The sequence below is a fragment of the Capra hircus genome, chromosome 7 (assembly GCF_001704415.2).
Source record: "Capra hircus breed San Clemente chromosome 7, ASM170441v1, whole genome shotgun sequence".
Lineage (NCBI taxonomy): Eukaryota > Metazoa > Chordata > Mammalia > Artiodactyla > Bovidae > Capra > Capra hircus.
The window spans coordinates 75,961,605-75,986,485 of record NC_030814.1 but is presented as its reverse complement, the minus strand read 5'-3'; the positions used below and the strand labels follow the sequence as shown (position 1 = coordinate 75,986,485).

The 24,881-nt window shown below is 45.4% G+C and overlaps 1 protein-coding gene across 1 annotated transcript in view; it reads right to left on the bottom strand.

Annotated features, from left to right (window-relative positions):
* Window positions 1-10,981, bottom strand: part of TNFAIP8 (TNF alpha induced protein 8) — a 142,961-nt gene extending 131,980 nt beyond the window's left edge. Inside the window, exon 1 of the mRNA XM_018050668.1 lies at window positions 10,821-10,981. The gene's annotated coding sequence lies outside the window, so the exon portion shown is untranslated. The remainder of the gene's footprint in view (window positions 1-10,820) is intronic.

Genomic DNA, 24,881 nt, shown 5'->3' with positions numbered 1-24,881 from the left:
TTTATTGCTGCCCTCTCTGTGCCCATCCCTCTCCCCATATCCACCAGCTCCTCCCGCCTTTGAATGAGTTTAGAGACACTTGTGATATCCATCACAGAAGAAGCTATTTTCTGTCTAGGAGGTCACAAGTCTGCAATTTAAAAAAACATAACATACTAAGAATGGGAGAAGAGAAGGATGGATGGAACCTGGTTCCTGATGATACTGCTTGAGGCACTGAGTCAACTCTGGGTTGGTACCCGTCACATCAGATAATTGAATGTCTTTACTGCTCAAACCACTGTTAGCTGGGCACTCTCTTACCTGCAGCCTAAAGCATTCTAATTACAGGCTGAATTGTGCCCCACCCCAGCCCATCCTAATTGGTATGGGATAAATTGCGCCCCCTGTGGTCTTTCTCTGTCTCAGCCTCCTCCATCTGCCCCTTTTCCCAAATTGTGAGGCTGGAAAACCCCCGATGTGCTGGACTCAAGGGCAGCAAACCTGGGGGATGGCTGCCTAGAGAGGCAGGCTGAAGCAAGACTCAGATCATCCATACTTGTGGATCCCTGGTCAGAGGGAAAAAATCGTGGTTCCACTAAAACTGGAGAGATTTACACTCTCATATATTGAATTTCTCACCCCCACTACCTCAAAATGGGACTATACTTGGAGATATGGCCTTTAAAAAGTTTGATTCAAGTGCACTGAGGCTTCTCGGGTGGCCCTAATGCAATCTGACTGCTGTGCTTACAAGAAGAAGAGACTGGGACACACAGACATGAGGGGCACGTTTACAAAGAAGCCTGAGAGTTGCCAGCAGCTCTGGACTGCAGCAATATAAGGAAGTTCCTCAAGGCTGAAGGATTGAAAAATATGTGATGAAAATGGATCCATACTAAAGAATGAAGGGCCTCAAATAAGCAGATAAATATAAAAAACTTTCCCCCATGTTTTAATTTCTTCAAACGATCATTGTTTAAAGTGAAGACTAATAACCATGATTTCTGAGGATTATATCTGTAGATATAAACCATGTGATAATAACAAAAAGGCTATTATTGGAATACCTCCCTCCCCCCCTTTTTTTGACCATGCTGTATGACTTATATGTAGACGTAAACCATATAATAATACAAAGGATATTATTTGTAATACCCCCTCCCTTTTTGGGGGGCCACTCTGTACAACTTTCAGGACCTTAGTTCCTCAGTCAAGGGTTGAACCCAGGCCACTACAGTGAAAGTGCCCTGTCCTAGTCACTAGACTGCCAGGGAACTCTCTGTAATAACCTTTACAAAAGAGATTGCTATAGATAAGACTTCTGCCCCCTCCCCTCCAAATTCATACAGTGAAGCCCAGGGTGAGAGAGGGCCTTTTAAAAAGTAATAAAGGTTAAATGAGGTCAAAAGAGTAGGACTCTAACCCAATATGAATGCTGTCCTTATAAAGAGAAAGAGCCCACAGCTGCATGCACACTGAGGAAAGACCACGTAAAGAAACAAGAAGGTGATCACCTTCAAACCTAGGAGAGAAGCCTCAGGAGAAATCATACCTGTCAACAACTTGATCTTGGTTTTCCAGCCTCCAGAACTGTGAGAAATAAATTCCTATTAAGCCACCCTGCTGCTGCTGCTGCTGCTGCTAAGTCGCACCCAGTCTGCGGTATATTGTTACGATAGCCCCAGCAAACTGTTACAGGGATCTAGTATACTATTTATTATCATGAATATACAAATATTAGGGCAACCACAAAAGGGAACAGAACTTACAAAAGACTGATCGAAGGGTAAACTTTCAGGTGAACATGTTTATAAGGAACTCAGAGCCCAGGTATGCACCAGGAAGACCACGGTGATTCACTCTCTGCCCTGCGGTCTGTCTCTGCAAGTCACTGCCCAACCTCCTCCATCTGTCCCTTTTCCCAAACTGTGTCCCAAGTCAGATATTTAAACCTAAAGGAAAAAATCGTGGTTCTATGAAAATTAGTATTACGTATCATTACTAGTGGGCTTCCCTGGTAGCTCAGTGGTAACGAATCTGCCTACCAGTGCAGGAGATGTGGGTGTGATCCCTGGGTTGGGAAGATCCCCTGGAGAAGGAAATGGTAAGCCACTCCAGTATTCTTGCCTGGAAAAGCCCATGGGCAGAGGAGCCTGGCCGGCTATAGTCCACGGAGGTCACAAAGTGTCAGATACGACTGAGCAAATAAACAACGATCATCAGTAGCAGACCACTATTATTCAGTTTTCAAGGCTGCTATTAGAATGATAAATTAAAAACTGACCAGAATTTAGAAATAGGGAAGAAAGTCTCAAGTACTGACACAACTCAAAATGCAAAATAAAGCAAAAGGATGAGGAGGAAGAAGAAAAGGAAGAGGAAGTGGAGGAGGGGAGAAGGAGGAGGAAGTTAGAGCAAGCAAGACCATTACAAAGAAAATTGTTCTCCATTTTCTACTGCTCAGCAATTACAACATGAGAAGGGCACCTTCAGAACAGGATAGAGTCCTGGAAGTGCCAGGACCTCTGGACAGAGAAGTAGACTCAGGGAAGAGAAAACAGGCCACTTGGCAACTCGAGAGTCTTGAGGCTGGGGCTCCTCCCAACAGGTCCCACTCACCCATGTCAGTGATCAAAGAGACACGAGGTATCAAGTCAGCAGTACACTAAAGGATGAGGTCAGCACTGCCAGTGATTCAAAATCGAGACTGTGAACAAATGTGCACCGAGCGGACTCCCTGGTGTCCCTGCTTCATGGCTTTCACTTCCTGAATCTATCTGCAGGACACCACAAGTGGTTTTGGTTGTTATTTTGTGTTCCTGACCCGGCTGTTAGTCAACATTTTTCAACCCAGTGAGGATCTACTTGTATAAACTTCGTTATTTCTTAGGATGGGTACACAAGTGTTCATGTGGGGCATGCTCCTGTCAATCATCTTTAAACTCTAAAGCTACTCTATTACTTTCAAGAGATTTGCACTTTCCACTGCCAAAAAACACAGAACACCTACAGATACCTGCTGAATGAATTATCTTTAGAGACCAAGACATTAAAACTGTTCTCCCAGGCTGCTGCTGCTAAGTCACTTTAGTCGTGTCCAACTCTGTGCGACCCCATAGATGGCAGCCCACCAGGCTAGGGGTTTTCAATTGGCTGGGTATCAGTCCCTGGGGATGGGGTGGGAGGGCTGTGAGGTTTGTTAAGAATGCAGATTCCTAGGCCCCACTTTGTGATAACATAGTAGGTAGGGCCCAGGAATCTGCACCTTTTGGATCAGGCTTCCTAGATGATTCTAATTTGCAGTCATGTTGGGAGCTATGGCCCCAGACGAGCCCTAAAATAGAGCAACATGTTGGACAAATTCAAAGTTTCATTTGAGAGATCACCTCTGTGGCTGCTTAGATAGTCGCATCCTCAAATCAGCCCACTCAGGGCACACAGGCAGGGACCCAGGAAGTTCCTTATCGACACAGAGTCTCTCACCTTAACAAGAAGAGCAGCTGCTTTTTCAAGAACCTTCATGTGTTCCAGGCCATAAAAAGCAAAGGAGGAAAACAGCTACACAGGGGCCATTGCTGAATGCCAGGAGAGGTCTGAGTTCACTACCTGTCCCAGGTATATTCGGTGAGTCACCCGGGGCTTATCTCTGCACTAAGGCAGACAGATTTCCATCACTGAGTCTAGACTGCTCTACCCTTCCAGGGCGGGGATAGTATTGAATCAAACACCAGCCATTTCCCAGAAAACTACTTCATCTTTTTAAAGAGAGGAGAAGGGGGAGGGGAAAAGGAGTTTTTCCTGATCACAGAGGGATGGAATCAGGTATTAGATTTATTTCTTAAAGGTCTGAGTCACCAAAGCTTGCTCTGAACTTTGCAACCTCTGGCCAACACTGTACTGGCACTTTTTCTCAGAGGAAGGTAGCATTTCTATAGAATTCCCTTGTTACACTTCTATAGAATTCCCTTGTTCCCATCTGTGTGTGTGTGTGAGAGAGCCTACACACATCTGAGGAAGCCAGAGATGGGAAAAGATGAGGACAGTGAGGGCTCCACAAGCATACACACAACCTCTGTCTCTTTCACTTTAGTTGACAGTCATGTTCTTTGCTGTTGTTCAGCCACTCGGTCGTGTCTAGCTCTTTGCGACTCCATGGACTGCAGCACGCCAGGCTTCCCTGTCCTTCCCTGTTTCCCAGAGTTTGCTCAGACTCGTGTCCATTGAGTTGATGATGCCATTTATAAGTCATGTTTTAAGGAACGCTTTTTTTTATTTTTTGGCTGTATCACACAACATATGGGATCCAGTTCCCCGACCAGGGATCAAACCTATGCCCCCTTCATTGGAAGTACAGAGTCTTAACCACTGAACCCCCAGGGAAGCCCCAGGGAACTCATTTACTGAAATAAAATAATACTCAGGAGTGGAGAAGGCTTGAACTAGGTGAATTTGGCTTAAAGGAATAAGAATCAGGCTTAAACAGGGTATTGGCCAGGTGGCTCCTTTCAAATGCTCACGGTGTCCTGTGTGCCCTGCGGAGTGCTGTGTTCCCGGAAGAGTTAGCTCCAGGGGACAGCCCTGGAGGTAGTGTCCCTGCCTCCTACAGCTGAGAACTCTCACAACTTTCCCTGAGGACAGCCGAGGCAACTTTGAGACACCAAGGGCAGCAGAGACATCACTTCCTGTCTGGCTTGGAAAATCTGGTTTCATCCATTACCTGTTTCAAATAAGAGCCCCCACAGGTGAAAGGGCAACCCATTGCTCACAAATGAACTGTAACCAATCTTTTAAAAATTTCCCTCATGTATAGGAAGGGTTACTGGATACCATGGCTCTTCTCCTGCCCAGACACATAAAACCCAGGTGCCCTGCTCTGGTTCATTTCTCTTCAGCAGCAGCAGCAGCAAGATTTGCCTATATAATCACATGGTCCTGCAGCTGGGAATCACTGCGTGTGTGTGTGCACGCTCAGTTGTGTCTGACTCTTTGTGCCTCTATGGACTGTAGCCCGCCAGGCTCCTTAGTCCATGGGACGTTCCAGGCAAGAATACCGGAATGGGTTGCCATTTCCTCCTCCAGGGTATCTTCCCCACTCAGGGATCGAACCTAAGTCTCTTATATCTCCTGTATTAGCATGTGGATTCTCTACCACTGTGCCACCTGGGAAGCCCAGGAATCAGTGAAGCCGCGCTACATGCCTGTTCTTCTCTGGGCTTCTCTGGCTTCATCCGAGGCAAAAAAGGAGAGTTCATGTTAAAAGCATATGTGGTACAAGTCACCACTCTTCCTCTCTGCTCCACTATGTATAAACACCATCATCTTGAAATTAGAGTAATTTGGCCAATCCAACAAAGTTGACCACTTGCTTTGGCACACTGGATATAAAGAGAGGAATATCCTGCTCAACTAACAAAACAATTTGGTAATAGAAATATATATCCCCACTTTTTAGATGAAGCAACAGGCTCAAAGCTTAAGTAGCTTATCCCAAGTTACACAGCCAGTATTAGCCGAGATATGAACAGCTGATTTCATCAGTGTCCTGTGAACCAACCACTTTTTGACTAAACTAGAAATCATCTTAATTCCCAATGTTTAAGGAAATGATAACAAGTGGAAATTTGGATTTAATTCCATTCTCTGTTACTAAAGAAACAAACCCCAGTGTGTTTATAAGTTAGCTTGGGTTGCTCCAGGAAAGGCCCATTCCAGTGATCTCTCACCCATTTTTTTCTTTCTTTTTGGTGGGGACGATGGCTGCATGCCTACCCCTCAGTCACCTCGAGTGAAATATCTTCATGTTTGACCAGAGAGAGATCAATCACCCATCTTATTCTATGTGAAAAAGCACAATACAGAAATTCCTTTGTAGTCCAGTGGTTAGGACTCTGCATTTTGACTGCTGAGGGCTCGGGTTTGATCCCTGATCAGGCAATGGCACCCCACTCCAGTACTCTTGCCTGGAAAATCCCATGGACGGGGGAGCCTGGTAGGCTGCAGTTCATGGGGTCACTAAGAGTCGAACACGACTGAGCGACTTCACTTTCACTTTTCACTTTCATGCATTGGAGAAGGAAATGGCAACCCACTCCAGTGCTCTTGCCTGGAGAATCCCAGGGACGGGGGAGCCTGGTGGGCTGCTGTCTATAGGGTCGCACAGAGTCGGACACAACTGAAGTGACTTAGCAGCAGCAGCAGCAGGCAATTAAGATCCCACAAGCCTTGCGGGCGGCCAAACATATATATATATACAATCCTGGGAAAACAAACTTAGTGATGTCCATCCAGCTTTGCAGCTGGCTCTAGTGGCTCAGCAGTAAAGAATCCATCTGCAATGCAGGAGATGCAGGTAGACAAGGGTTCGATCCCTGGGTCGGGAAGATCCCCTGGAGAAGGAAACAGCAACCCACTCCAGTAACCTTGCCTGGGAAATCCCAGGGACAGAGGAGCTTGGAGTGCTACAGTCCACCGGATTGCAAAGAGTTGGATATGACTGAGTACACACACACACCCACACACACTGAATCTTTGCTACCTTGGTTCCGAACCATAAACACTTGTTTCCAGAGGAAAAGCAACTGCTCTCCGAAAGGATGAGTGGATGTTGTTTGATTATTGTGGAGCATGTGACACTTTAAAACAAGTTTCTCAGGTAATTTCCATGCTTCACATGCAAGACCAAGAAAACAAAGCCTATGGACTCAGTTCAGTCGCTCAGTCGTGTCCGACTCTTTGTGACCCCATGAATCGCAGCACACCAGGCCTCCCTGTCCATCACCAACTCCCGGAGTTCACTCAAACTCACGTCCATCGAGCTGGTGATGCCATCCAGCCATCTCATCCTCTGTCGTCCCCTTCTCCTCCTGCCCCCAGTCCCTCCCAGCATCAGTCTTTTCCAATGAGTCAAATCTTCACATGAGGTGGCCAAAGTACTGGAGTTTCAGCTTTAGCATCATTCTTTCCAAAGAACACCCAGGGCTGATCTCCTTTAGAATGGATTGGTTAGATCCCCTTGCAGTCCCAGGGACTCTCAAGAGTCTTCTCCAACACCACAGTTCAAAACCATCAATTCTTCGGGGCTCAGCTTTCTTCACAGTCCAACTCTCATATCCATACATGACCACTGGAAAAACCATAGCCTTGACTAAATGGACCTTTGTTGGCAAAGTAATGTCTCTGCTTTTGAATATGTTATCTAGGTTGGTCATAACTTTCCTTCCAAGGAGTAAGCATCTTTTAATTTCATGGCTCAGGTTTATTTCAATTATGCCTCTGGTCATTTGAAATAGACATCAGAAGAAAGATGTTTATTTCAGCTTCTTATTATTGAAAAATAAAAAATATTTTGAAAATGGTTCATCTACTGTGCTAAGGAAGTGCCTTTACTTTCCTTTGTGAAACTCAGAAGAATTGCGAACTCATCTTTGAACTATCAATTTACCTTCAGGGACCTGTTCAAATATTTTTGTGCATGTCACCAGCCATCTTGGATCCCAGGCCTTGGTGGGAACATGAGAGAGTTGCACAGTGCCATTCACAGAGTAGGAGCTCAATAATACCTGCTGCCTGAATGAATGGAGCCCTGGCAAGCTGGATGGAGGGGGTGCACCTCTCAACTTGTATAAGGGCCAATGCTACTATCTAAGACTCTTGGGCCAGATGGTCCCTAAGGAACCGCGGGCCAGATGGTCCCTAATGTTCCGCTGGCCTCTCATTCTAGAATCATCTACCCACACTGGCAGCTCATTTCCTCCTCTTAAGGCCAAAATGCAGAATTCAAATTGACATTCACTGGTACTACTTAACCTCATTTACATTTTGCAGCAAGGTTCACTGATTCTTTTTCTTTTTACCCTTAATGACTCATCCATTTTTAGCTATTGGGAAGACCCACTGATGGGCAGAAGTCTAGAAACTGCAATTGGCTCAGACCCCTAGGCCAAAGTTATCAAAACCAGAGGGGGCAGGGAGCAGGAAGTAAACTGTTTCTCACAGGGAGACATGAAGGTTGAGGTGTTAAAAGCTCCTTTTTGGTGTTTGCTGAGTTCTTACCGCATGCATTTGGTATTAAAGGCAGGATGTGGGCAGCCTGAGGCAAGCTGAGGTGATAAAAGTTTATCTGGCACCATATAGTGCCTTCTCTTACACTCTGCAGTGGAGCCAGTTCTAGGAATACCAAACTGAGGGAGGCTTTCCCGATTTATCCAGGTTGGCCCCTGTGTCAGTGTCCATGGTACTGGGGTTGCGCTAATGCTCCTTCCACCTCCATGAGAAAACAGGTGGCCTTTCTCTGTTTATCACCCACCCTCCCATGCCTCCAAGAGATCACCCCATGCTGAACCCCCTCAATTTGTACCATGCAAAAACAGAGGGGGTAGAGAATGGACTCTTCTGCAAGATGTGGAAGCAAAGCTAAATTCTGATTGAGGACAAATGAAATCTCCAAGAAGGAAATGTGTTCATTCCAAAGGGCTGATCCAAGCAGATGAGGATTAATTTAATCAACCAACTATGAGGTCTCTCAAGTGCCTCACACTAAGGCAGTCTCAGCTTCAACGATCTGCTATTCGAAGTTCCCTAAGTCATAAACCACCCAGAAACTGCTCCTCCCCCAACATAAGATTTCCTAATGGGTACTGTTTAGATGCAATCATTTCTCTCCACACACCCTTTCCTCCAATTTCAACAGAATAAAGAATTGCAGAGAACAGGTCTCCTAAAATGCTCTGTTCCTGGCCCCTGCAGTGTGAGTACACAACCTCAGCTTCTGCCATTCCGTAGGGCTCCCAGAATAGCCCGTCCACAACACTCACTACACAGAGGAAGACTATATCCAGTAACATAGTAGAAACAGAAAACTGACAGACAACAAAGATAAGTAGATTTTCTAGCTCACGCCACCCCTTTTCTCACTAGATTTAAACAGAACAAAAGGTACTAAGATTAAAGTCTCCTTAAAGAAAAAAAATGTAAGGGACCATCTGTGTAGAATTACTACATTTGGGGGGGCACCTTCTTATATTCAATATTTTATTGATCATTCTTAAATTAGCAGCTAATCTAGATGGATATAATGGCTTAGAAGGCTTATTTCTGTTAATGCAAAGACCTTAATACCAAATATTCAATGTCTAAGGTATCCATATTTTACAGGGAGGAAGATGGTAGTCCATTTTCCTATACTTTATTTATTCAAATTACAGGTATAAACTCAAAAGCCAAGCCAAGAAGTGGCAGAGCCAAGTAGTACATATGGGGCGGACTGGTACTCGCAAAAAAATCTACAAAAAAGCCAGCTATGTCACCATAACTTGCTGACTTAACTCCCCACGACAGATCTAATTAGAAGGTGGCAATAAATCTCTCCAGGTGTTTAATTAAGTGTGATAATTATTTCTTTCCTTAAAGAGGGATGGAATCATATGTTTACATTTCAAAGCATAATGTTTCCTTAGTTAAAACACTGTGGAAATACTTTTCTAAAACACAGGATTCAAACCAGGATAAAAATATCTGCTGTGATAAGCAGCACTTAAAGTGATTTATCAGCTCTAAGTTTCATATGCCAGGGCACAATGGCAACTTCAGGTCTGCTCTGTTCTGGTTATTTCCTTTAGCTATATAGTTTTTTGTTTTCCTTACGCCTCAATGAGTAATTTCTACTCCATATGCCATTTTCCTGCCAGCATCTCATAAATGAAGTCTTATCAAGAAAGTGGGAAACCACTATGGGCATCTCTACTTCACAGCAAGAACATGACAAGAATAAACCGAGATACAGAAGAATTCAGAGACAGTTATAATTGGATGGGACCTCAGCAACCAGGGAATCATTTTACAGGTGGATTAGAGTACTGTCCTGCTATCAATTAAATATAAATATGTTTTTTAGGGAAGAAATACACCCTGTATTGAAATAGTATTGACCTCCCCAATAAAAATTATGTACAGAAGGGTCGAATTATCAGTCTTAAGTAGCTCAAGGATTTCCGTTGTTTCAACATTGAGCACCCAACTATCTTCCTCCTTCCTTGCTTCTCTCAGGGTACTGCTCCTCCTACCCAGTGCTATGTTTTAGGAAGTCAGTTGGCTTTAGCAAAACGGTGTTACTGAATCAATGAAGATCTTTTGGCCCCTAAACCCTGTTGGTCAACCTGGTCTTGAACTTGCCTACCAGCCGCCCAGGTTCTGAAGGCGCCCAAGTGTTCTTGCATCAGGTGCTGAGCGCGCAAAGACACGAACTCGCGCGCGCGCACACACGCACACACACACACACACACACACACACACTTTCTTCCTCAAAGGAAGTCTCCACCGAACGGTCTCAAGGCAAAACTCTAGTCGCTGCCCATTTTACAATGCAGGGTTGGATTACAATCTCAGGCCAGCATCTCGGTCTGCAATCTGGGACATTCTGATAACCGGGGCGGTCCTTTCGACAGCAGGAGCTGTGACCAGGAGGGCGTGACACGTAGCGGGGCCCCCATCTGCAGAAGGAACAGTAAGCGGCTCAGGGCAGGAGGGTGGAAGTTAAGGGTCATCAGCTCGAGTCGGTAAGGGCTCCCAGCTGGAGGTCTCAGATTATCTCGGCGACACAGGAACTGGGTAAAACTCCGGGGAGTTTCCGGAGCTGTGCGCGCCTGCACACACACACACACACACACACACACACACACACACACACACAAGCTCAGACGCACGCACTCACACCCACTCACATTTACTTCAGAAACTCTCTGTGAGCTGAAAGCGTGCCCCCAAGGAGCACCCCGCAGCCCAGAGGCCGAGGAAGTTCTGTGAGGATGTATGCGGGACCGGCGCGCCCGGGAGGCACTTACTCTGAAGAGGGGCCGGGTGGCGCGGGGACGCTAAGAGGCGAGCTGGGCGAGGTTACGGTGCGGAGCTGCCTAGCCCCTAGAACGATCGCGGGCTGCCGCGGACTCACCAGCAGAGCGCGGGCCAGAGACGGCGGGAGAAAAGGAGCCAGGGGCGGGAGAAAAGGAGCCGGGGGCGGGGACAGGAGGAAGAGCTAAAGAGCCAGGGGCGGGGCGGGAGGAGGATTTAGGAGACTGGGGGCGGAGCCGACCGAGGAGGAGGAGCCGGAGGCCGGGGGCGGAGCGTGCGCGGAGGAGTTAAGGGCCGGGGGCGAGGAGAACCCGGGATTCAGAGCCAGGGCCTCACTGCCGGTCAGGAGTGGCCAGGGCTCGGGGAAATGCGGAGGAGGGCTGGACAGCGGCTCAGGAGCTGGACTTGAGCGGCAAGGCAAGACCTTTGGGCTCAAGGAGCCAGGACCGGCTGGGGAGATACGCAGGGAAGAAGTTACTTTTTGGGTCTCTCGGTTTCTTCAGCTATGAAAGTGAGATACCAGCCTCAAGTCTATAGAGTCTCTTAAGTGAGCTCACGCCAGGCACCTAACAAGTACGCATGTATTATCTATTATCTGTTGCCATTAGCTTCGTCGTCGACATCATTTTCCGTATAAGCCCCTAAATCCCGCCTGCCCTTTTTTTTCTTTTTCTTTTCAGCCTTTACTGACCTTAAGTCTACCTGGCAATAGCTGATGCATAAGTGATTCCTAAGTTTCCATTCGCGAGGGATGCAAGAGTTAACTTTAAGAGTTAAAGGGTCATTGGATCCCAGCAAGTCAGTGTGGTCTAAGCCACCTCTGCGGACTTCAATGACTGCCCATACCCACAGAGTCTAAGAGTGGCTATTTACCGGAATGGGGCAGAATCTGGGCCCTGAACCCGAGGTAGTCATTCTCAAGGGCAAATGTTGCCAGACCTTCTTGGGAGTGTGACGAATCCATCCTTCATTAAGCACCTACTATATGATGGTTCTGTGCAGAGGGCTGGAAATATTAGAAATACTATCAAAACTTCGTATGTGCTGGTCACTGTTATAATCCTCATAACAACTTATAGATCCTATAGCTACCTTAGTTTCGAAAAACTGAGATCATGGCTTCCGGTCTCATCACTTCATAGCAAATAGATGGGGAAAAAATGGAAACAGTGACACGCTTTATTTTCTTGAGCTTCAAAACCACTGCAAATGGTGACTGCAGCCATGAAATTATAAGACGTTTGCTCTTCGGAAGAAAAGCTATGACAAACCTAGACAGCATATTAAGAAGGAGAGACATCACTTTGCCAACAAAGGTCCATATAGTCAAAGTTATGGTTTTTCCAGTAGTCATGTATGGATATGAGAGCTGAACCATAAAGAATGCTGAGTGCTGAAGAATTGATGCTTTCAAACTGTGGTGCTGGAGAAGACTTTTGAGAGTCCTTTGGACAGCAAAGAGATCAAACCAGTCGATCCTAAGAAATCAACCCTGAATACTCATTGGGAGGATTGATGCTGAAGCTGACTCTCCAATCCTTTGGCCACCTGATGTGAAGAACCGACTCATTGGAAAAGACTGTGATGCTGGAAAAGATTGAGGGCAGGAGGAGAAGGGTGCAACAGAGGATGAGATGATTGGATGGTATCATCAATTAATTGAACATGAGTTTGAGCAAATTCGGGAAAATAGTGAAGGACAGGGAAGGCTAGTGTGCTGCAGTCCATGGGGTCAGAAAGAGTTGGACACGACTGAGTACTGAACAACATAGCTACCTTAGTTTTACAAAGAGAAAGGGAGGCATAGCGAAATAAAATAATCTACCAACATTTCACATTTAGTGAGTGGCAGAGTATGGTTGGGACACAGGAAAGTAAACACATTTGGGTTTAATGACCACAATAGGAATATTCAGAAGGTTCAGAGATGTTTAGGACACTGTCCTGTGGGGAGGGGAGAGTCAGGAAGATTTTTCTGAAGGAGGTAATGTCTGAGCTCAATTTATAAGAAGGAATGGGAGCTTCCTTCTTCTAAGGAAGGACATGGTAAACATTTTTCAAGCATTAAGAAGGGTTGGTGAAGAAGTGGAACAATAGAAAAAGACCAAATCTAAGTGTTTTCTTCCTGTAGGAGTTGAAGAACATTAATTTGAGCATGGGAGACATACCAAATGTTCTAGAAAGGTTTCTCTGAAAACAGCATAGAAAACATCAGAGCTGGGAAATTTGCTTATGAAGTAATTGCAAGGATGGATGTTAGGATACAGCTCTACTGCTGCTACTGCTAAGTCGCTTCAGTCGTGTCCGACTCTGTGCGACCCCATAGATGGCAGCCCACCAGGCTCCCCCATCCCTGGGATTCTCCAAGCAAGAACACTGGAGTGGGCTGCCATTTCCTTCTCCAATGTATGAAAGTGAAAAGTGAAAGTGAAGTCGCTCAGTCGTGATACAGCTCAGTCGTGTCTAACTCTTTGTGACCCCATGGACTGTAGCCCACCAGACTCCTCTGTCCATGGGTATTCTCTGGGCAAGAATACTGGAGTGGGTTGCCATGCCCTCCTCCAGGGGATCTTCCTGACCCAGAGATTGAACCCAAGTCTCCTGCATTGCAGGCAGATTCTTTACCGCCTGAGCCACCAGGGAAGCCCTAGGATGCAGCAGGAGGCAGAATACAAATTTCAGGAAAGATGTCCCCACCCAAATCCCCAGAACCTGTGAATATGTTACCTTTCATGGCAAAAGGGACTTGGCAGGTGTGATTAAGGCCAAAGAGAATGAGATGGGGAGATTATCTTGGATTATTTGGGTGGATCTAATCTAATTATATGATTCCCATGAAGAGGATGAATGAGTCAGAGAGATTCAAAGTATGAAAAGAACTTGACCTGGGTCAGGAGCCAAGGAATGTGGGTGGCCTCCAGAAGCTGGGAATGGACCTCAGCCAACAACAACAACAAAAAATGGGAATTTCACTCTAACACCATAAGGAAATGGATCCTCCCTTAGAGCCTCTGGAAAGGAATTCAGCTCGATTGACACTGAGTTTATCCTGGTGAGACCCTCCTCCCCCACCACTACTGGACTTCTGACCAGAAATGTAAAACTGTAAAGTAATAGATGTATGTTGTTTTAAACTCCTAAATTGGTGTTAATTTGTTTTGGCAGTAATAGGAAATAATTATAGACGCTGAATGCTTAAACTAAGTGGATGGAAAGATGGATTCAACACTTATAAGGCCCTGGAGATTGATGGGATGTGGGGGCTGAAGGAAGAAGATTAATCTAGGTCGATTTACTGGGTTTCTGGATTGGCAGGCTGTCTTTGGTGATGCCACCCAGTGGAGGAAAGGACAAAGGCAGGTCTTTTTAGGATTAAAAAGGTTTACACACTTGCAGGCCTTCCCTACTCCTTAAAATCATTAGAAACAGTCCCCAAAAGTCCATGGGCGGTGATACTTGTTACTGCCTAGTCTTCTAGAAATGGATCTGCTCTGTGTAAGCTGGATGACTTTGGACAGAGCACAGAGCATCAGTAAAACTTGGCTTCTTCTACTGTGTGGGATAGGAGGAGCCCCATCTGCATGATTCCTGGGTCAGCCAGGATGTCATGGTATCTATAACCTCAACCCAGTAACTTGCACCATTGCTTCATTTCAGTCTCCCTTGCCTCAAGCTGTGCCCTGAAGCAGCACTCTCCAGGGCTACTTCTATTTATACATAAAGATTCTTTAATCTTTCTCTTTATCATTCCACACCCCTACTATGGCCTCTCATCCTTGGTCTTCACATGCTTTCTTTACCTCTTGCAGACCTGCATTTCTATTGACTTTGCTTCCTACGAGCCTAACCTGAAGAGCCAGCACCTCAGTCACTCACTGCTAATGCCTCTCATTGCTTTATTCCATCGCCCTTTCCTTCTCTTACTTGGCACATCTTTCTATCCAATCCACATATTCGTATGTGCTACTTAAGAACCAAAAGATGTGAAACCTGATGCTCTGCAGATTCATGATCTCTGATCCGTTAAATCCTCAAGCAGGCTTGCATCACTGATAGAAAGAAGGGAGTTCGATCTTTATCCCTTTCCTCAAGACATCTTTCACACCCCTAATCCTTCCTACACTTGATACACAATTTTACCTATTTCAAAGAAAATATACAGATCATCAATACAGAATTTTCTCTACTTAGCCCAGCTAACAAAGATGCCATTTACATCCGCAATCACCTTGACTTCCTTTCCTCTGATCCCGGTGGATCAGAGCAAACCCATTCATCAGCTTTCAGGGTCCCTGAGGAGTCCTCCCTTCTATTTACAGAGGCTGTATTCTGTTGAATATCCATTCTTTTATCTTCAACCTCTCAATTTCTATACTTTCCCCACAAAAGATTTTTTTTTAATGCTAAAATAATAAAATTTAAATAGCACCACGGATCCTACCACCTTCTCTCACCTCTTTACTAGGGTCATCTAGATCTGACAGTAGAAACAATGCGGAGTGGCCGGTGCCTCACTGCTTCCTTTAAGGGACCTGGGAAGGAATCTCTACAATTCCAGGAAATGTGTGTCACTGTTAGCAAAGAACAACCAGTCTTGCTTCTCTTGAATAAAGGCATAGGACTCCACCTTGCTTCATAGTGTGATGATATTTAGAAATTAACAAGATATTGACCTTTTCTATCTTCAGTTCAGTTCAGTCACTCAGTCATGTCCAACTCTTTGCGACCCCATGAATCGCAGCACTCCAGGCCTCCGTGTCCATCACCAACTCCTGGAGTTCACTCAGACTCATGTCCATTGAGTCAGTGATGCCATCCAGCCATCTCATCCTCTGTCGATCCACAACTGAGTATTGTTTTTGCTTTGGCTCCATCCCTTCATTCTTTCTGGAGTTATTTCTCCACTGATCTCCAGTAGCATATTGGTCTATCTTACTTGGGCCAAAAGGCACTTGGATCATTTCTTTTTCAAACTAGTACTTGCATATTTCCACTTGGATTTATAAAAACAAAACAAAACAAACAAAAAAACCGTATCTAGGAAGCTCCTAATAACTAGTCCATCATTCAACGGTTAATTATATTTTGAAATAATTACAGCTGTATCTGGAATAACTGAATCCTCTCAGATCACCTACCCCCCAAAAAAGACCCCAGACCATATAAATCACATAAAGTAGAGATAGCTGTAACTAGAGCTGCATGCCAGAAATACCTCTGTACATAACTTCTATTTTTACTTCTGCCCAGTTGAAGATATAGTAACTAATATCACACAGTAGTAGAGTCTTAAAAAACCTTTTGACCCAGCTTTCTCTTGTACTCTTCATTTGCCTCAAGCCTCTACTCCACTTACTCAGTACCAGCCTCCTCTTTCAGAGTGAAAAGGAAATAACTACATGGCACTGTGAAATGTGCAATAAAAATGCATGCATTGCGAGTAGAGCAGAGATGATTCACATTCCTTGGAGGAATGGAGATTTCACAGAGATTCCATCCAACCAAGTTGAAAAGGATGAACTCAAGCTGATCAGGGAGAGAGAAGGGCACTCCAGGCATCATGGAGAGAGAAGATATGCATATAATATTTTCTACAGGCTAAAAGCACTGAACCAAGGCTTCATACTTATGGGCTATATACCTCAAATATAGCCCACAAAAATACCTATGTGGCCACTATGCTTTAACTACAGTTTCATTGGAGTGTATTAGTAACATGCCAGATTCAAAACATGGCTATAACTTCACCATCCTTCAAGATCATTATCTGATTGTCTCCTCCTTCAACTCTTTCCAGTTCTATTTCTTTTCAGAGCTTTATCATAACATGGCCTTCAGTTCAGTTCAGTTCAGTTCAGTAGCTCAGTCGTGTCCGACTCTTTGCGACCCCATGAATTGCAGCACACCAGGCCTCCCTGTCCATCACCATCTCCCGGAGTTCACTCAGACTCACGTCCATTGAGTCCCTGATGCCATACAGCCATCTCATCCTGGGTCAGCCCTTTCTCCTCCTGCCCCCAATCTCTCCCAGCATCAGAGTCTTTTCCAATGAGTCAACTCTTCGCATGAGGTGGCCAAAGTACTGGAGCTTCAGCTTTAGCATCATTCCTTCCAAAGAAATCCCAAGGTTGATCTCCTTCAGAATGGACTGGTTGGATCTCCTTGCAGTCCAAGGGACTCTCAAGAGTCTTCTCCAACACCACAGTTCAAAAGCAGCAATTCTTTGGCACTCAGCCTTCTTCACAGTCCAACTCTCACATCCATACATGACCACAGGGAAAACCATAGCCTTGACTAGGCGGACCTTAGTCGGCAAAGTAATGTCTCTGCTTTTGAATATACTATCTAGGCTGGTCATAACTTTTCTTCCAAGGAGTAAGCGTCTTTTAATTTCATGGCTGCAGTCACCATCTGCAGTGATTTTGGAGCTCCCAAAAATAAAGTCTGACACTGTTTCCACTGTTTCCCCATCTATTTCCCAGGAAGTGATGGGACCAGATGCCATGATCTTTGTTTTCTGACTGTTGAGCTTTAAGCCAACTTTTTCGCTCTCCTCTTTCACTTTCATCAAGAGGCTTTTTAGTTCCTCTTCACTTTCTGCCATAAGGGTGGTATCATCTGCATATCTGAGGTTATTGATATTTCTCCCGGCAATCTTGATTCCAGATTGTGTTTCTTCCAGTCCAGCGTTTCTCATGATGTACCCTGCATAGAAGTTAAATAAGCAGGGTGACAATATACAGCCTTGAAGTACTCCTTTTCCTATTTGGAACCAGTCTGTTGTTCCATGTCCAGTTCTAACTGTTGCTTCCTGAACTACATACAGATTTCTCAAGAGGCAGGTTAGGTGGTCTGGTATTCCCATCCTTAGAGTAACAGTATGAGTATGGTAGAGAACATTTTTCCTAATAGAAGTCAAGGTACAGATTGGGTAGGTTAGGACAACTGATTGATATCACACCTACTAGAAACAGAACAGTTTAACACAGCAGTCTCACAGGGGGCCCAAGGTAGAGCCTGTATCAGAAATAAAATATGGATGTGGCTTTTATCCAATGAATTGATTATAATTTAATATAATTATAATATAAAAACAAGGCACCCACAACGTTTTTAAAAGCAATTTTACTAGACTGAACCATAAAGGACAGGAACAGTACAAAATGTAAAGAGGTCTTTGCATGCTCAAACTTTTCTAGCCAGGAAAACAGGGTGAGAAAACAACAGTTAAAAACATGGGTCACTTTTTTAGAAAAAGAATGAATTCAGTTCAGTTCAGTCGTGTCTGACTCTTTGTGACCCCATGGACTACAGCACGCCAGGCTTCCTGTCCATCACTAACTCTTGGAGCCTATTCAAAGTCATGTCCATCATGTCAGTGATGCCATCCAACCATCTCATCCTCTGTCGTCCCTTCTCCTCCCGCCCTCAATCTTTCCCAGCATCAGGATCTTTTCCAATGAGTCAGCTCTTCTCATGAGGTGGCCAAAGTACTGGATTTTCAGCTTCAGCATCAATTCTTCCAATGAATATTCAGGACTGATCTCCTTTAGGATGGATTGGTTGGATCTCCTTGCAGTCCAAGGGACCCTCGAGAGTCTTCTGCAACACCACAGTTAAAAAGCATCAATTCTTCGGCGCTCAGCTTTCTTAATAGTCCAACTCTCACATCTATACATGACTACTGGAAAAAGCAAAGCTTTGACTAGCAGACCTTTCTTGGGAAAGTAATGTCTCTGCTTTTTAATATGCTGACTATGTTTGTCATAGCTTTTCTTCCAAGGAGCAAGCATCTTTGAAATTTATGGCTGCAGTCACCATCTGCAGTGATTCTGGAGCCCCCCAAAATAAAGTCTCTCACTGTTTCCACTGTTTCCCCATCTATTTGCCATGAAGTGATGGGACCGGATGCCATGATCTTAGTTTTCTGAATGTTGAGCTTTAAGTCAACTTTTTACTCTTCTCTTTCACCAAGAAGCTCTTCAGTTCTTCTTTACATTCTGCCATAAGGGTGGTGTCATCTGTATTTTGAGGTTATTGATATTTCTCCCAGCAATTTTGATTCCAGCTTGTGCTTCATCCAGCCCAGCATTTTGCATGATGTACTCTGCATAGAAGTTAAATAAGCAGGGGGACAATATACAGCCTTGATGTACTCCTTTCCCAATTTGAAATCAGTCTGTTGTTGCATGTCCCATTCTAACTGTTGCTTCTTGACCAGCAGATTTCTCAGGAGGCAGGTCAGGTCGTCTGGTATTCCCATCTCTTTCAGAATTTTCCACAGTTTATTGTGAGTCACACAGTCAAAGGTTTTGGCATAGTCAATAAAGCAGATGTTTTTCTGGAACTCTCTTGCTTTTTTGATGACGCAAAGGATGTTGGCAATTTGATCTCTGGTTTCCCTGCCTTTTCTAAATCAAGCTTGAACATCTGGAAGTTCATGGTTCACATACTGTTGAAGACTGGCTTGGAGAACTCTAAGCATTACTTTTCTAGCATGTGAGATGAGTGTAATTGTGCAATATTTGAGCATTCTTTGGCATTACCTTTCTTTGGGATTGGAATGAAAACTGACCTTTTCCAGTCCTGTGGCCAATGCCAAGTTTTCCAAATTTGCTGGCATATTGCATGCAACACTCTAAAAGCATCATCTTTTAAGATCTGAACTAGCTCCACTGGGATTCCGTCACCTCCACTAGCATTGTTTAGAGTGATATTTTCTAATGCCCACTTGACTTCGCATTCCAGGATGTCTGGCTCCAGGTGCGTGATCACACCATCGTGGTTATCTGGGTCATGATCTTTTTTGTATAGTTCTGTGTATTCTTGCTTGCTGCTTCAAGAGGGCGGAGGAATAGGATGGGGAGACCACTTTCTCCCCCACAAATTCATCAAAAGATCATTTGAATGCTGAGCAACTTCCACAAAACAACTTCTGAATACTGGCGGAGGATACCAGGCACCCAGAAAGGCACCGCATTCTCTTCAAAAGGAGGTAGGACAAAATTGAAAACACAAAAAGAGAGATGAAAGAGTTAGGGACAGAGACCTGTCCTGGGGAGGTGTCGTGAAGGAGGAGAAGTTTCTACACAGTAGGAAAACCTCTCACAGGTAGGTCTATGGGGAGTTTTGGATTCTCAGAGGGCAACATAACAGGGAGAGAAAAGACAAAACAAAACAAAACCACAGAAAACACACCTAACCGAAATTGCGGAAAAGAGAACTTTCCCAAGAAAGGCTCTAACCACGAAAGGCACAGCTGGCCTGCTCACAGAACAAAGGACTGAGTGGATACCAAAGGAGAACCAGCTGGCTCCATACCAGCCCCTCCCTGCCCAGAGGCAGAGAGGCAGGCTAGCAACAGCCAGAGCCAGAAGGTGAGTTCAGTTCAGTTCAGTTAAGTTGCTCAGTTGTGTCCGACTCTTTGCAACCCCATGAATCTCAGCACACCAGGCCTCCCTGTCCATCACCATCTCCCGGAGTTCACTCAGACTCACGTCCATTGAGTCCGTGATGCCATCCAGCCATCTCATCCTCTGTCGTCCCCTTCTCCTCCTGCCCCCAATCCCTCCCAGCATCAGAGTCTTTTCCAATGAGTCAACTCTTCACACGAGGTGGCCAAAGTACTGGAGCTTCAGCTTTAGCATCATTCCTTCCAAAGAAATCCCAGGGTTGAGCTCCTTCAGAATGGACTGGTTGGATCTCCTTGCAGTCCAAGGGACTCTCAAGAGTCTTCTCCAACACCACAGTTCAAAAGCAGCAATTTTTCAGCGCTCAGCCTTCTTCACAGTCCAACTCTCACATCCATACATGACAACAGGGAAAACCATAGCCTTGACTAGGCGGACCTTAGTCGGCAAAGTAATGTCTCTGCTTTTGAATATACTATCTAGGCTGGTCATAACTTTTCTTCCAAGGAGTAAGTGTCTTTTAATTTCATGGCTGCAGTCATCATCTGCAGTGATTTTGGAGCCCAAAAAAATAAAGTCTGACACTGTTTCTACTGTTTCCCCATCTATTTCCCAGGAAGTGATGGGACCAGATGCCATGATCTTCGTTTTCTGAATGTTTACTTTTAAGCCAACTTTTTCACTCTCCTCTTTCACTTTCATCAAGAGGCTTTTTAGTTCCTCTTCACTTTCTGCCAGAAGGGTGGTGTCATTAGCACATCTGAGGTTATTGATATTTCTCCTGGCAATCTTGATTCCAGCTTGTGTTTCTTCCAGTACAACGTTTCTCATGATGTACTCTGCATAGAAGTTAAATAAGCAGGGTGACAATATACAGCCTTGATGTACTCCTTTTCCTATTTGGAACCAGTCTGTTGTTCCATGTCCAGTTCTAACTGTTGCTTCCTGACCTTCATACAGATTTCTCAAGAGCCAGGCCAGGTGGTCTGTTATTCCCATCTCTTTCAGAATTTTCCACAGTTTATTGTGATGCACATAGTCAAAGGCTTTGGCATAGTCAATAAAGCAGAAATAGATGTTTTTCTGGAACTCTCTTGCTTTTTCCATGATCCAACGGATGTTGGCAATTTGATCTCTGGTTTCTCTGCCTTTTCTAAAACCAGCTTGAACATCAGGGAGTTCACAGTTCACGTACTGCTGAAGTCTGGCTTGGAGAATTTTGAGCATTACTTTACCAGCATATGAGATGAGTGTAATTGTGCGGTAGTTTGAGCCTTCTTTTGCATTGCCTTTCTTTGGGATTGGAATGAAAACAGACCTTTTCCAGTCCTGTGGCCACTGCTGAGTTTTCCAAATGTGCTGGCATATTGAGTGCAGCACTTTCACAGCATCATCTTTCAGGATTTGAAACAGCTCAACGGGAATCCATCACCTCCACTAGCTTTGTTCATAGTGATGCTTTCTAAGGCCCACTTGACTTCACATTCCAAGATGTCTGGCTCTAGATTAGTGATCACATCATCATGATTATCTGGGTCGTGAAGATCTTTTTTGTACAGTTCTTCCGTGTATTCTTGCCACCTCTTCTTAATATCTTCTGCTTCTGTTAGGTCCAGACCATTTCTGTCCTTTATCGAGCCCATCTTTGCATGAAATGTTCCCTTGGTATCTCTCATTTTCTTGAAGAGATCTCTAGTCTTTCCCATTCTGTTCTTTTCCTCTATTTCTTTGCATTGATCGCTGAGAAAGGCTTTCTTATCTCTTCTTGCTATTCTTTGGAACTCTGCATTCAGATGCTTATATCTTTCCTTTTCTCCTTTGCTTTTCGCCTCTCTTCTTTTCACAGCTATTTGTAAGGCCTCCCCAGACAGCCATTTTGCTTTTTTGCATTTCTTTTCCATGGGGATGGTCTTGATCCCTGTCTCCTGTAAAATGTCACGAACCTCATTCCATAGTTCATCAGGCACTCTATCAATCAGATCTAGACCCTTAAATCTATTTCTCACTTCCACTCTATAATCATAAGGGATTTGATTTAGGTCATACCTGAATGGTCTAGCAGTTTTCCCTACTTTCTTCAATTTAAGTCTGAATTTGGTAATAAGGAGTTCATGATCTGAGCCACAGTCAGCTCCTGGTCTTGTTTTTGTTGACTGTATAGAGCTTCTCCATCTTTGGCTGCAATGAATATAATCAATCTGATTTCGGTGTTGACCATCTGGTGATGTCCATGTGTAGACTCTTCTCTTGTGTTGTTGGAAGAGGGTGTTTGCTATGACCAGTGCATTTTCTTGGCAAAGCTCTATTAGTCTTTGCCATGCTTCATTCTGCATTCCAAGGCCAAATTTGCCTGTTACTCCAGGTGTTTCTTGACTTCCTACTTTTGCATTCCAGTCCCCTATAATGAAAAGGACATCTTTTTTGGGTGTTAGTTCTAAAAGATCTTGTAGGTCTTCATAAAACCGTTCAACTTCAGTTTCTTCAGAGTTACTGGTTGGGGCATAGACTTGGATAACTGTGATATTGAATGGTTTGCCTTGGAGATGAACAGAGATCATCCTGTCGTTTCTGAGATTGCATCCAAATACTGCATTTCGGACTCTTTTGTTGACCATGATGGCTACTCCATTTCTTCTGAGGGATTCCTGCCTGCAGTAGTAGATGTAATGGTCATCTGAGTTAAATTCAACCATTCCAGTCCATTTTAGTTCACTGATTCCTAGAATGTTGACGTTCACCCTTGCTATCTCTTGTTTGACCACTTCCAATTTGCCTTGATTCATGGACCTGACATTCCAGGTTCCTATGCAATATTGGTTTTTACAGCATCAGATCTTGCTTCTATCACCAGTCACATCCACAACTGGGTATTGTTTTTGCTTTCGCTTCATCCCTTCATTCTTTCTGGAGTTATTTCTCCACTGATCTCCAGTAGCATATTGGGCACCTACTGACCTGGGGAGTTCCTCTTTTGGTATCCTATCATTTTGCCTTTTCATACTGTTCATGGGGTTCTCAAGGCAAGAATACGGAAGTGGCTTGCCATTCCCTTCTCCAGTGGACCACATTCTGTCAGACCTCTCCACCATGACCCACCCATCTTGGGTTGCCCCACAGGCATGGCTTGGTTTCATAGTTAGACAAGGCTGTGGTCCTAGTGTGATTAGATTGACTAGTTTTCTGTGAGTATGGTTTCAGTGTGTCTGCCCTCTGATGCCCTCTTGCAACACCTACCATCTTACTTGGGTTTCTCTTACCTTGGCGTGGGGTATCTCTTCACGGCTGCTGCAACAAAGCACAGCCGCTGTTCCTTACCTTGGACGAGGGGTATCTCCTTACTGCCGCCATTCCTGACCTTCAACGTGGGATGGCTCCTCTTGGGCCTCCTGTGCCTGCGCAGCCACCACCCCTCAGGTTGCTAGTCCCAGCTGCCGGCCCTGGCCTCGGGCCCGGGGTGGCTCCTCAAGGTCACCGCCCCTGGCCTTGGGCACGAGGTGGCTTCTCCTGGCCACCCCTGATCTCGGACGCGGGGTTTCTCCTCCCGGCCGCCACTGGCCTCGGACGTGGGGTAGCTCCTCCTGGCTGCCGCCCTGACCTCGGGACAGGGTGTCTCCTCCCGGCCGCCCCTGACCTCGGATGCAGGGTAGCTCTTCTCGGCTGTTCCTGCGCCGTCACAGCCTGTCACTCTAGGCCGCTGCCCCGACCTCGGACGTGGAGTATCTCCTCTTGGCCGCGCTTAATGAGCTGGCCCACAGACACCTGAGCCTAGTGAGCCGGCCCGCAGCCGCCTGTGCTTAGTGAGCTGGCCCGCAGCCGTGCTGCTACAATCTCAGTCCCAGAGAAGGCATCTTCCACCAAACTGTGAGCAGGCTCCCAGCTTCTAACCACATCACCCTGAGATCATGTATGGCTGATTTCACCAGAAGAGTCACAGCCTGAGATCAGCTCTCCAGAGGAGACATACAGCACACATGAGACGGAAGCCAAGCAGCCAGGACCAGGGAGGTGATTAATATGCAGGGCCCACCTGGGAGCATGTGCTTGCCAAGCACCTGGTCGCCGGAGCTGCTCAACCCTGGAAAGGGCATGAAAGGCATATCCAGCTCACAGAGACTGATCCAGAACTGTGTCTGAGTGTCTCCTGAGGAGGTACGCATCAGCATGGCCTGCCACAGGGGCTCTGGGTGCAGACTCGGGTACGGCATAAGCCCTCTTGGAGGAGGTCGCCATTAACCCCACCATACAACCACAGAACTTACAGAGGACTGGGGAAACAGACTCTTGGAGGGCACAAACAAAACCCTGTGAGCACGAGGACCCAGGAGAAAGGAGCAGTGACCCTCACAGGTGACTGACCCAGACTTGCCTGTGAGTGTCCAGGAGTATCCAGGGGAGGCGTGGGTCGGTGGTGGCCTGCTTCAGCATCAGAGGCACTGAGGACAGAGTGTGTGCATGGGATCTTTTGAAGGAGGTGACCATTATCTTCATTACCTCCACCATAATTTAGCCTCAGGTCAAGCAACAGGAGGGAACACAGCCCCACCAATAAACAGAAAATTGGATTAAAGATTTGCTGAACATGGCTCCGCCCATCAAAACAAGACCCAGTTTCCCCCTCGGTCAGTCTCTCCCATCAAGAAGCTT